Here is a 10,359-nt window from a genome sequence, read left to right as displayed (position 1 = left end):
GTTGTCACCACCCACTCAGGACGCTGCCCTCTTGCAGGTAGTCAGGCTCCGGCAGCGCAGGCGTAGATGTCGCACTGCGCACCCGCGGTTTTCCCGCCGTGGATCTGAATGAGGTTCCAGGGCGCGCGACTCCTCGCGGGTCTTCTGTCCTTGCTGTGCGTCACAAGGGCCCGCGTTCTTCCCCCCACACCGCCTCCTGGACCCCGGCCTCTGACACCCCACTCACCCTTCGCTAACCCCTTGACAGCCATTCCTTTCCTGACTCCACCCCCCAAGGAGACGACAGGGTGGAAGGGAACAGGACTTCGGGTGTCCCGACAGTTTTACGGAGCCCGAGGAGTCTGAGACCCTAAGAGCACAGCCCTGGAAAGCAGACCTGACGCCTGGCAGAAGAGGAACTTGGGGCTTGTGGTTGGCTGGTTAACCGGTGCATCTCTGAATATTGATAGGAAAGAACTAGTAAATGGGGAGAAAGGAGGATGAAAAGAGTTGCCTGTGGGAATGGAAGAATGGTCTTGGCTGAAGAAGTGTTGTATCCCAAGAGAAGAAGAAAAGAGACTATATTGCTGCTTTAGGAAGGCGGAAGCTGAAGACCTAGCAGTTGAAGCACTTCCTGTCCACCCGGTCAATAAAGACCCACTGAGTATTCCGTTTGTACTGAACACCTGTCCCGTGTCTGTCTGTCTGGTATTCCTGTGGAGCTTGTGAGCTGGTTGAGGAAAGGACGGGTAGGGTTGTCTGGACAACTCGTGAGAAAAATAAAAAGTAATATGAAGGAACCAATAAATAGCTAATAAAAATAATGATATGCAACCACTTGGCCAGCTTAGCCAAATCAAACCCATCTGAGGAATTAACATATAAGGTGGGATCCAAGGTATACTTTTTCAAAAACTCTTTTCAACAAAATTCCTTGTAGCCCAGCTGACCTCAGGCTCTATATAGGTGAGGCTGGCCTTGAACTCTTGCCTTTCCCCTACCTCCATCTCCCAAGTGCTGGGATTACAGGCTGTGACACTACTTGATTTTCCCCTGCCTCACAATTTTGTTTTGATTTTTGAGCACATCTCACTAAGTAGCTGTGAACCAACTGCCTCTGCCTCCCAACTGCCAGCCACCACATCTGACAAAATTCTGTACATTCATCGAGTTTGTGGTTTTTAAATGTTTACATGTAGAATAGCTAAGTTAAGCTTTATGACCCAGCAAGACAATGCAGAGGTTCCTCCATCTTGGCTTTTTGTTTGTTTGTTTTGGTGTTTTTGTTTTTCTTGAGACTGTGTAATAGCCCAGGCTGCCCTGGAACTCACATTGTAAGACCAAACTGGCCTTGAACACTCAGAGATCCCCCTACCTCTACCTCCAAGTGCTGGGAGCAAAGGTGTGCTCCAGCACTCCTGGCATTCCATCTTGTATTCTTGCTGAGGCCATTTCAGGTTTAACTAGAGTCTGATCTCCTTGATGGACAATCCCTCCTGTGTAAAATTACCCTACTCCATTCAAGGAACCCAAGGTCAAGATACCCTATTTAATCTATTTTAGCTTCTATTGAACTGCCTGCTTGCTTACATGAAGACCCCTGTTGCTTCCAAAGGAGATGCCAGGTCATGATTTCTGCCTTCAAAAACCCCATGCTCAGAATACTCAGTGCTACACTTAGTATCTGAATACTTGAATATAGTCCAGGCTAGGTGAAATAAAGACTTTCAATTGCCTATAAACTGTGTCTGAGTGTTCGTCTCTGGTGGGCTCCCTATAACAAGTTAGTGTATGTATGTCATTTGTTTTTTAGGTTGAAAAATACTCTTAAGTGGTATTCAAAAATATAATTCAAGTCAGGAGTGGTGGTACCCACCTTTAGGCAGAGGCAAGCAGATCTCTGTGAGTTAGAGGTCAGCCTGGTCTACAGAGTGAGTTCCAGGACAGCCAAGGCTACACAGAGAAATTCTGTCTCCAAAAAAAAAAAGAAAGAAAAAGTTTTTGTAGGGGTCTTCCATTTTGTCTCCTCAGTGGCTATTCTAACTTATATTTCTATCTACAGTATTGTCGGTGTTCCCTTTTCTCTCCTACTTTCTCATTAACATGGTTACAGTAGCTAGCTTCACAGATGTAACATCCCATTGTGGTTTCAATTTGCACTTCCCTGATGATTAACAATGAGGTATTTTTCCCATGTGCCTATGGCCAATTACATATCTTCTGGGGAGAAATGACTATTCTCAAAAACCCTTTGCCCATTGTGTTGTCTTTTGGTTGGCTAGTTGGTTGAGTGGGTGGTTTAAGACAGGGTCTCACTAAGTACCCCTGGCTGGCCTGGAATTTCCTATGTAAATCAAACTGGTTTTGAACTCAAAAAGTTCTCCACTCTGCCTGCTGTGTTCTGTGCTACCAGGGATCAAACCCAGAACATTGTACATGGCAGAAAAGGGTCAAGAACCCTACCCATAAGCTACCCTTTGCCTAATCTTTAATCAGATAATTTTGTTGCTGTTGAGCTGAGTGAAGTCTTTATATATTTTGGATATTAACATCATGTCAGATATATGATTGCAAATACTTTCCCCCATTCTATAGGTGTCTTCACTCTGATAATTGTTTCCTTTTCTAGTTCAAAGTAGTTACAATTGTCTTGTTTTTGGTTGTATTGTTTCCATACTTTGGAGATCATTAAACAAACAAACAAAAATATTTGGGGTTGGCCATGATGGTACATGCCTTTAATCTCAGCACTTGACAGGCAGAGACAAGCATATCTCTGTTAGAGGCCAGCCTCGTCTACAAAGAGAGTTCCAGGATAAATAGTGACATTCTAAAAAAAAATTAAGAATAGTAATAATAAACTATTGTTGGTGCTGTAGAGAGGGCCCAGTGCTTAAGAGTAAATACTGCTTTTCTGGAGTACCAAGTTCTATTCCCAACACCCACATAAGGTGGCTCCAAGTCACTTGTAACTCCAGATCCAAGGGGATTTGATGCTTCTGGCTTCGGTGGGCACCTGCACATACATGTGCACACCCACACAGAGTTTAAAATAATAAAAATTTAAACACACACATTTATATGTAAATATGTGTGTGTGTATATATATATACATACATATATGAGCCAAGTGTGGTTGTCACTTATCTGTAATCCCAGAACTCAGAAGGCAGAGGTAGGCGAATTTCTGTGAGTTTGAGGCCATCCTGGTCAAATCCTGTCTCAAAAACACAAAAGGATATTGGGTCAGGGTGAAGGCTCTATGGGTAAAATGTTTGCTGCACAAGCCTGCTGACCTGAATTTAACGATCCCTTGAATCCACATAAAAAGTTTGGTGAGTGGCACACATCTGTAATCCCAACACTCCTACTATGAGATATGAGGCAGAGACAGAAGAATCAGGGAGAAGCTACTGCAGCATCATGGCTTTTGTCCTCTGAACTCTGGGAGTGCATCATAGCACACGCATATCCACACTCACACACTCCAAATAAATAAAGCTTCTTTTAAAAAAGTGTTGCCCAGACCAATGCCAGGGAGCTTTTCACCTACTTTTTATGCATAGTTTCAAGTTTCAGGTCGAATGTTTAAGTCCTGGATGAACTTTTGTTTTGTTTTGAAACACTCTTACACTGTGGTTAAGGCTGGTTTTAAATTCACAGATCCACCTGCCTCTGCCTCCTGATTGCTGAGGTCATCAATGAATTTTGAGTTGATTTTTGTATGTGCTAGAAAATATTTTTAAAAAAGAAAGTAAGGATCTAATTTTATTCTTTTATATATTGGTATACAATCATCCTAACATGTTCATTTTGTGAAGTGTGTGTGTGTATGTGTGTGTGTGTGTGTGTACAATGTTCACCAGATTAAAAAGTATTGATTCCTTTTTCTCTATGTAGTCCTGGCTGTCCTAGAACTCACTCTATAGACCAGGCTGGGCTTGGACCCACAGAGATCCACCTGCCTCTACCTCCTGAGTGCTGGGATTGAAGGAGTGTGCCACCAATGGCCAGCTTTTTTGTTTGTTTTCATTGAGCTATCTCTTCCCCACTCCCCTTCCCTCTTCCGCTTCCCCCTTTCACCCTTCCCCCTGGTCCAGGAGATAATTAACAAACTTTTTACAACCATGAGTTGATGGCTAACTGGTCTTCTTTAGGACAGAGAAATGTTGACACATCTGGTGTGTTGTGTGGTCTTAGGCCTCCAGTCCTTTGTTTAGCCTTATCTGTCAGGCTGCCTTTGGGAGCTCAGAGGAGCTTGAAAGTTTTCTTTTTTTAGACTCTTATTAATTTTTCCTATTCCAAGATGTTTTCCTCAATCCCTCTGCACCTCATTTTGCAATTTTTAAACTTATTATTACTGTGTGTACTTGTATAAGTTGGCATGTGTGCCACCGAATATGTGTGGAAGGCAGAGGACACTGCCCGGCCTCACCTTCCATCTTTATGTGGGTTTCAGGTACAGAACTCAGGTTGCTAGATCTACAAAGTAAGTGCTTTCAATGCCCTAAACTATCTTACTAGCCTCACTGTGTTTGTTTGTTTATTGTGAGGGCCCATAAAGATGCCTCCATCTAAAGGTCAGAGAGTTCAAAACTGTCTTTACACTTATAAGTCTATAACTTGGCTGCTGCAGAATGTTTCGGCCTTGGTAGTGGATGTCTTTATCTAAATAACAAGACTTGGGCTCAAGTGTGTGTGTTTTCTCTTGACCCTGAAGGCTGGATGGCAGGTGTGGCTACCAAATACTTGGACGATTAAGGGAAGTAAGTCTGTTTACCCCTTATACATGATTATCAAAGTCTTCTGCCAATGTCCCCACTTTTGGTTGAGTCCTTAAGTAAGAATAAACTAAAGGCATTCAGCGTTCAGTGTGGAGTGAATGGCCCTCCTGACATCTATCCTGTGCCTCTGTCTTTTCCTTTAATATCTTTAGCTAGACTTTCTGTGGTCCACACTCCCCCTCTCAGGTAAAAACCATGGGCAAGTTAGCTAGCTCCAACTACAGCCCTGCAAAGACAACTTCCCACAGTTTGTTTCTTTTTTGAGACAGGGTCTCTGTGTATCCCTGGATGTTCTAGGATTGTCTATATAGCCTGGCCTCAAACTCACAGAGATCCTCCTGCCTTTGCCTCCCCAGTGCTGGGATGAAAGGCACCGCCCCTGCTCTCACCGAGTTGTTTGGTTTTGGGTTCTCGTTTTTTTAGACAAGTTCTCTAACTGAATCTGAAGATTGCTAATTTGGCTAAAATGCTCCAGCAGAGAAAAAGAAGTAGGCTGGGTATGCTAAAGGTTGATGATATGGATGGATGGAGGCTGAAGGAAGACACCAGCCAAGGGCCATGTGATCAAATAAACACTGACTTGCAAAGTGGTCGTTTTTTTCCACTTTCACAAGGATGCTGAGTCCATCTCCCCAATCGATTCCCCAGGCCTTTCTTCCCCAGCCACCTCCCCTTTTGTATATAGCCCCCCCTTTTAGAAAAGGTATCAGTTTAGTGGATGTGGTTTGGTTTGGTTTGGTTTTTGCAGTCATGAAGAGCTAATTCAGGGTTTAGCAAATGCTAAGCAAGCACTATACCACCCCATCTCTTCCATAGTTGTTTTTCTGGTTGTGTTGTTTTGTTTTCTGGGGTAGGGTTGCTATACTGGTCTCCTGGACTCAAGTGAGCCTGGTGCCTCTTCCTTCAGAGTTGTTGAGCTACAAATACGCAGCCAAGCCCAGCTTTAAATTGAAAAGTTTAGGGATGAAGAATTTGTCTTCTCCACTTCATAAGTCATTGTTCATCTGATCAGGTGACCCCTCAACAGGTGTCTTCCTTCAACCTCCATCCATGTCATTCAACCTTCAGCACGACCAGCCTACTTACTTTTCTTATACTACCAATCTGTCTTCTTATACTACCAAAAGCTGCCCTGACTCCAGTTCCAGATTCCCCAGTAGTATACAAGCTCTTCGCAATCATAGAGGATTGGTACTTTTTGTTTGTTTGTTTTTGTTTTTTCAAGACAGTCTCTCTGTGTAGCTCAGACTGTTCTGGAACTCACTCTGTGGACCAGACTGGTCTTGAAGTCATAGAGATCCACCTGCCTCTGCCTCCCGAGTGCTAGGATTAAAGGCATTCACCACCACTGCCTTGTGAGGATTGGTACTTTACCTCAATTATCTTTAGTCTTCAAAATCCTTTAATCCAAGAGTAATGACACATGTTTATAATCCCAGCCCCAAGGATGCTGATGCAGGATGCTCGCTGAGTTCAAGGCCAATCTGAACTACTACAGTGTGAAATCTTGTCTCAAAAACAAAACAAATACCAGGGCATAGACTAATATGTTCAAAGTACATTATATACATATATTAAAATGTCTCTATAAAATACAGTATCATGTATGATAAACATATGATAGAGGATGTCCTTCTGTTATATATGTTTCTCTTATTGGTTGATGAATAAAACACTGTTTGCCCAATAGCCAATAGAGGAAGGAAGATGGGCAGGACTAGGAGAAAGGGAGGATTCTGGGAATGACAGGCAGAGAGGGCCCGCCTATGGAGGAACCAGGAGGATAGGATGCGACAGGGGCTCTCCAGTAAGATAAGGCCATGTAGAAATAGATAGATTTATAGAAATGAGTTAATAATTAAAACAAAGCTAGCCAATAAGAAGCCCTAGCCATTGGCTAACAGTTTTATAATTAATATAAGTCTTTGTGTGCTTATTTGGGGCTGAAGCAGTGGGGCCTGGTGGGACAAGAAACATATAGCAACAAATATGCACCAATAAACATTTTTCAGAAATAATTCATAAACTTTAAAAAAGGAAAAGCATTTCAAGATCTGCCTAGGGAGTGATATAGTACAGTAACTTACTCACCTATAGAATGAAGGTTATTGCAGCTATGTTGTAGGGTGGTTGTGATAATTAAGGATGCAGGGATTTAGCACCATACCTGGTCCTATCCAACAGCATTTGGCTATGCATCTCTTAATGCATCATTGTAGCTTCTGGAACTACATGTTCTGGTGGCATCTCCTACCTACGGAAACCCTTCAGCTCCTAAAGGCTGTGATGACATGTCCTTACTGCTGCTCTCCTCCTCCTTCCTCCTCATCCTTATTCTAGTTTCTTCAGCTAAATCCCTTAAGACATTATTTCTAGACCTCTCACTATCACATCCTCCTCCTTTCATCCTGTAATGGCTTAGATCAAGAAGTCAGAAAATCAGCTGGGCATGGTGTGCAAACCTTTAATGCCAGCACTCAGGAGGCAGATGTGTAGAAGGAATACTCCATCTTCTGCCAGTTAACTCTGTCCAGCCAGCTAGCTCCCAAATAATTAATGAGGATTTCTTATTAATTATAAATGCTTGGCTGGTGGCTTAGGCTTGTTACTAACTAGCTATTACATCTTAAGTTAGCCCATATTTCTTATCTACAGTCTACCATGTGGTGATACCTTTTTTCAGCATGGCATATTCATCTTCTTCTCCATGCAACTCCTGGGTATTCTGCCCTTCTTTTTCCTAGCATTCTCTTAGTCTGGCTCTCCTGCCTAAAATCTATTGGCCAGTTAGCCCTTTTTTAGAGTCAATGAGAGTAACACATATTCACAGTGTACAAGAGGATTATTCCATACCATTTTCCCCTAATTAAAAAGGAATGTTGGCTAGCTCGGTCAGTAGAGTATGCATGATGGGAGATGTCATTCTGTAAATATGTTTCTCATATAAAGCACTGTTGGACAATAGGAAAGCAAGATAAATGGGACTAGGAGACAAGGAGGATTCCAGAAAGAGTAGGGAGGAGTCAAGATGTAGAGACTTGAGAGAACAGAGGTCAGGGCCCTCTCTCCGGTAAGATAAGATCACATGGAAATATTTAGACTAATAGAAATGGGTTAATATTTAAGACAGAGCTAGCCAATAAAAAGTACTAGTAACTGGCCAACAGCATTATATCAAATACAGCATCTCTGTTATTTGGGGCTGGCAGGGGAAAAACATACTCTTAACACATGAGACTCTTAATCCCAGGGTTGTGGGTTTGAGCCTCATTTTATGCACTAGATATTACATCTTTCTAATTATTCTTTATCAATAAAAAAATCAGTCAGATATCAGTCAGATATCAGAGTAAGAACCTGAATGATCAGAGAAGCGGTGGAGAAGGGACCAGTGCTCTCCTATCTCTTCTGTTCCTCCATCCAAAAGACTGAGATCCTCTCTAAGCCCCACCCTCTCTTTCTCTGTCCTCAGTCCTCTAAAACCTCTATGATTAATTTTGGTCAGCTAGAAGCTAGTATCACCCTCTGACTCAAAGCAAACTTTATTGTCAGAATGTGATCAAAATATCACACAACATCTAATAAGCAAACAGGTATCTGTGAGTCCTGGCCTACATATTGAGCTCTAGGTCAACTGGAGATACACAGTGAGACCCTGTCTCTAAAAAAAAAAAAAAATTCACACTTGTGTAATGAGCACTTTTATATTTTCTTTTCTTCTCACAGAGTTAGGGTTCAATCCCAGAAGGCTTGCACATGCTAGGCAAGCCAGTATACCTCTGAACTATGAACTACTACTGTCTCAGTCCTGAAACTCTTGTACGACGCTTTTTGTAATATATGCAGGCTACCATATTACATTCCATTAACTCCATGGGTTTCACAGCCACCTACAACATCATATTCTTCCAATCTGAAGTTTCACATTTTTTCATGTCCCATACTTATGAAGTTGGTTTCATGGATTTAAATGGATAGGGTTTTTTTTCCCCTGTTCTATTTAATCTACTCTCATCCAGCTTTCCTAATCCCAACCCACTTTAAGTTCTTTGTTTTCTTTTCCATTTGTGCATGAACCTTAAGAATGTTGTTAAGTATGAAAATTCTTATAAGTTCGAAGTACAAGAACCTAGAACATGGCAAGCCTTTGATAAACACATGCAATACTTCTATCATTATTGTAACACTCAGAATAGTGTCTGTGCCTGACCAGACCTTCACTAAGTATTCATTAATCAATGAATGAATGACTAGATCAAAGATTCATTCATTCATCGATGAAATGAATGAATACCCTCATACACTGAATCTAAGGTTTCATATTTTTTCAACACACACACACACACACACACACTGGTTTTGCAAGATAGGATTTCTTTGTGCAACAGAGTGCTAGCTGTCCTGGAACTCGCTTTGTCGACCAGGCTGGCCTTGAACTTTCAGAGATCTGCCTGCCTTTGCCTCCTGAGTGCTGGGCATGTGCCATCCATGTCTGACAATTACTATATTTTTATTTCATGTGTATGAGTGGTTCCCTGTGTGTAGGTATGTGCAGCACATGTATGAATAGTGTCCACAGAAACCAGAAAAGGATGCTGGCTCCTCTGGAGTTACAGATGGCCGTGAGCTGATAGGTGGCTACTAGGAGCCAAACAGGGTTTCTGCAAGAGCAGCAAGTGCTTTTTAACAGCTGAGCCAGCTCTTGGGCCCCAGATTTATAACTTTTATATTATTTTTACAGACAAGGGAACTCAAGATTGGAGAGGTTAACTAACTTAGCTTGAGCCACCTAGCTGGAAAGTGATAGAACAGAGCTAAAACTCCCCACTCATGTGACTAGCCTCTCCCTACTGTGCTTCTCATATGCATGTTCAAATCAAGAGAGCCTGTAAGGCTTCCCGAGGTTGTATGTCCCAGCACTGGAGAAGTGGTTTCTCCTGTTGTGACCCTGGGACACAGGATGTGGAAAGGGCCCAGCAATGGGGAGTGAAGTTCTGGAAGCCTCCCTTCTTTCCTCCCCTCTGGGCCTCTCATGTTTCCTGTCCTAAACTCTGCTCTGATATTTTTCCCAAGGAACTAACAGCATGGTGTGTCCCTAAGGAGATAGTTTTGGGGCCAGGGAGCCAAGCCAGGGAGGTGACTCCATTGCTGACCAAGACAGGGGTCAGTGGACTCAGGGGCCCAGAAGAATAGGTATAAGAATGAGGAGATCTGCAGGAGACATGTAGTTGCCACTCTAAACTCCTTTGGGTAAAAAAAAAAAAAAAAAAAAAAACACAAATCAGTGGTCCTCTTAGGAGCTGGATGTGGTGGTGGTGCTCACCTTTAATCCCAGAACTAGGGAGGCAGAGGCAGGTGGATCTCTGTGAGATCAAGGTCAGCCTGGTCAACATTGAGAGTTCCAGAACAGCCAGTGCTACACTGCGTGGAACACACACACACACACACACACACACACACACACACACACAGAGTCCTCATATTGCCTATTCTTAGGACAGTTTGAAGCACAATAGTGACAATAGCTAATGTTTACTGAGTGACATTTTTGTGCCACTTTACTAGATTGAGTGTCTTTCAGAATCTCACAGCTAGC

The 10,359-nt window shown here is 42.7% G+C and overlaps 1 protein-coding gene across 1 annotated transcript in view; it reads right to left on the bottom strand.

Annotated features, from left to right (window-relative positions):
• Window positions 1-134, bottom strand: part of LOC127225033 (ubiquinol-cytochrome-c reductase complex assembly factor 1) — an 84,673-nt gene extending 84,539 nt beyond the window's left edge. Inside the window, exon 1 of the mRNA XM_051188310.1 lies at window positions 1-134. This exon is cut by the window's left edge and continues 72 nt beyond it. The gene's annotated coding sequence lies outside the window, so the exon portion shown is untranslated.
• Between the last annotated feature and the right edge of the window lie 10,225 nt (window positions 135-10,359).

Source organism: Phodopus roborovskii, unplaced genomic scaffold, assembly GCF_943737965.1.
Source record: "Phodopus roborovskii unplaced genomic scaffold, PHOROB, whole genome shotgun sequence".
In the NCBI taxonomy this organism is placed as follows: Eukaryota; Metazoa; Chordata; class Mammalia; order Rodentia; family Cricetidae; genus Phodopus; species Phodopus roborovskii.
The sequence above is the reverse complement of the archived record's forward strand: the minus strand, read 5'-3'. Positions and strand labels throughout refer to the sequence as shown.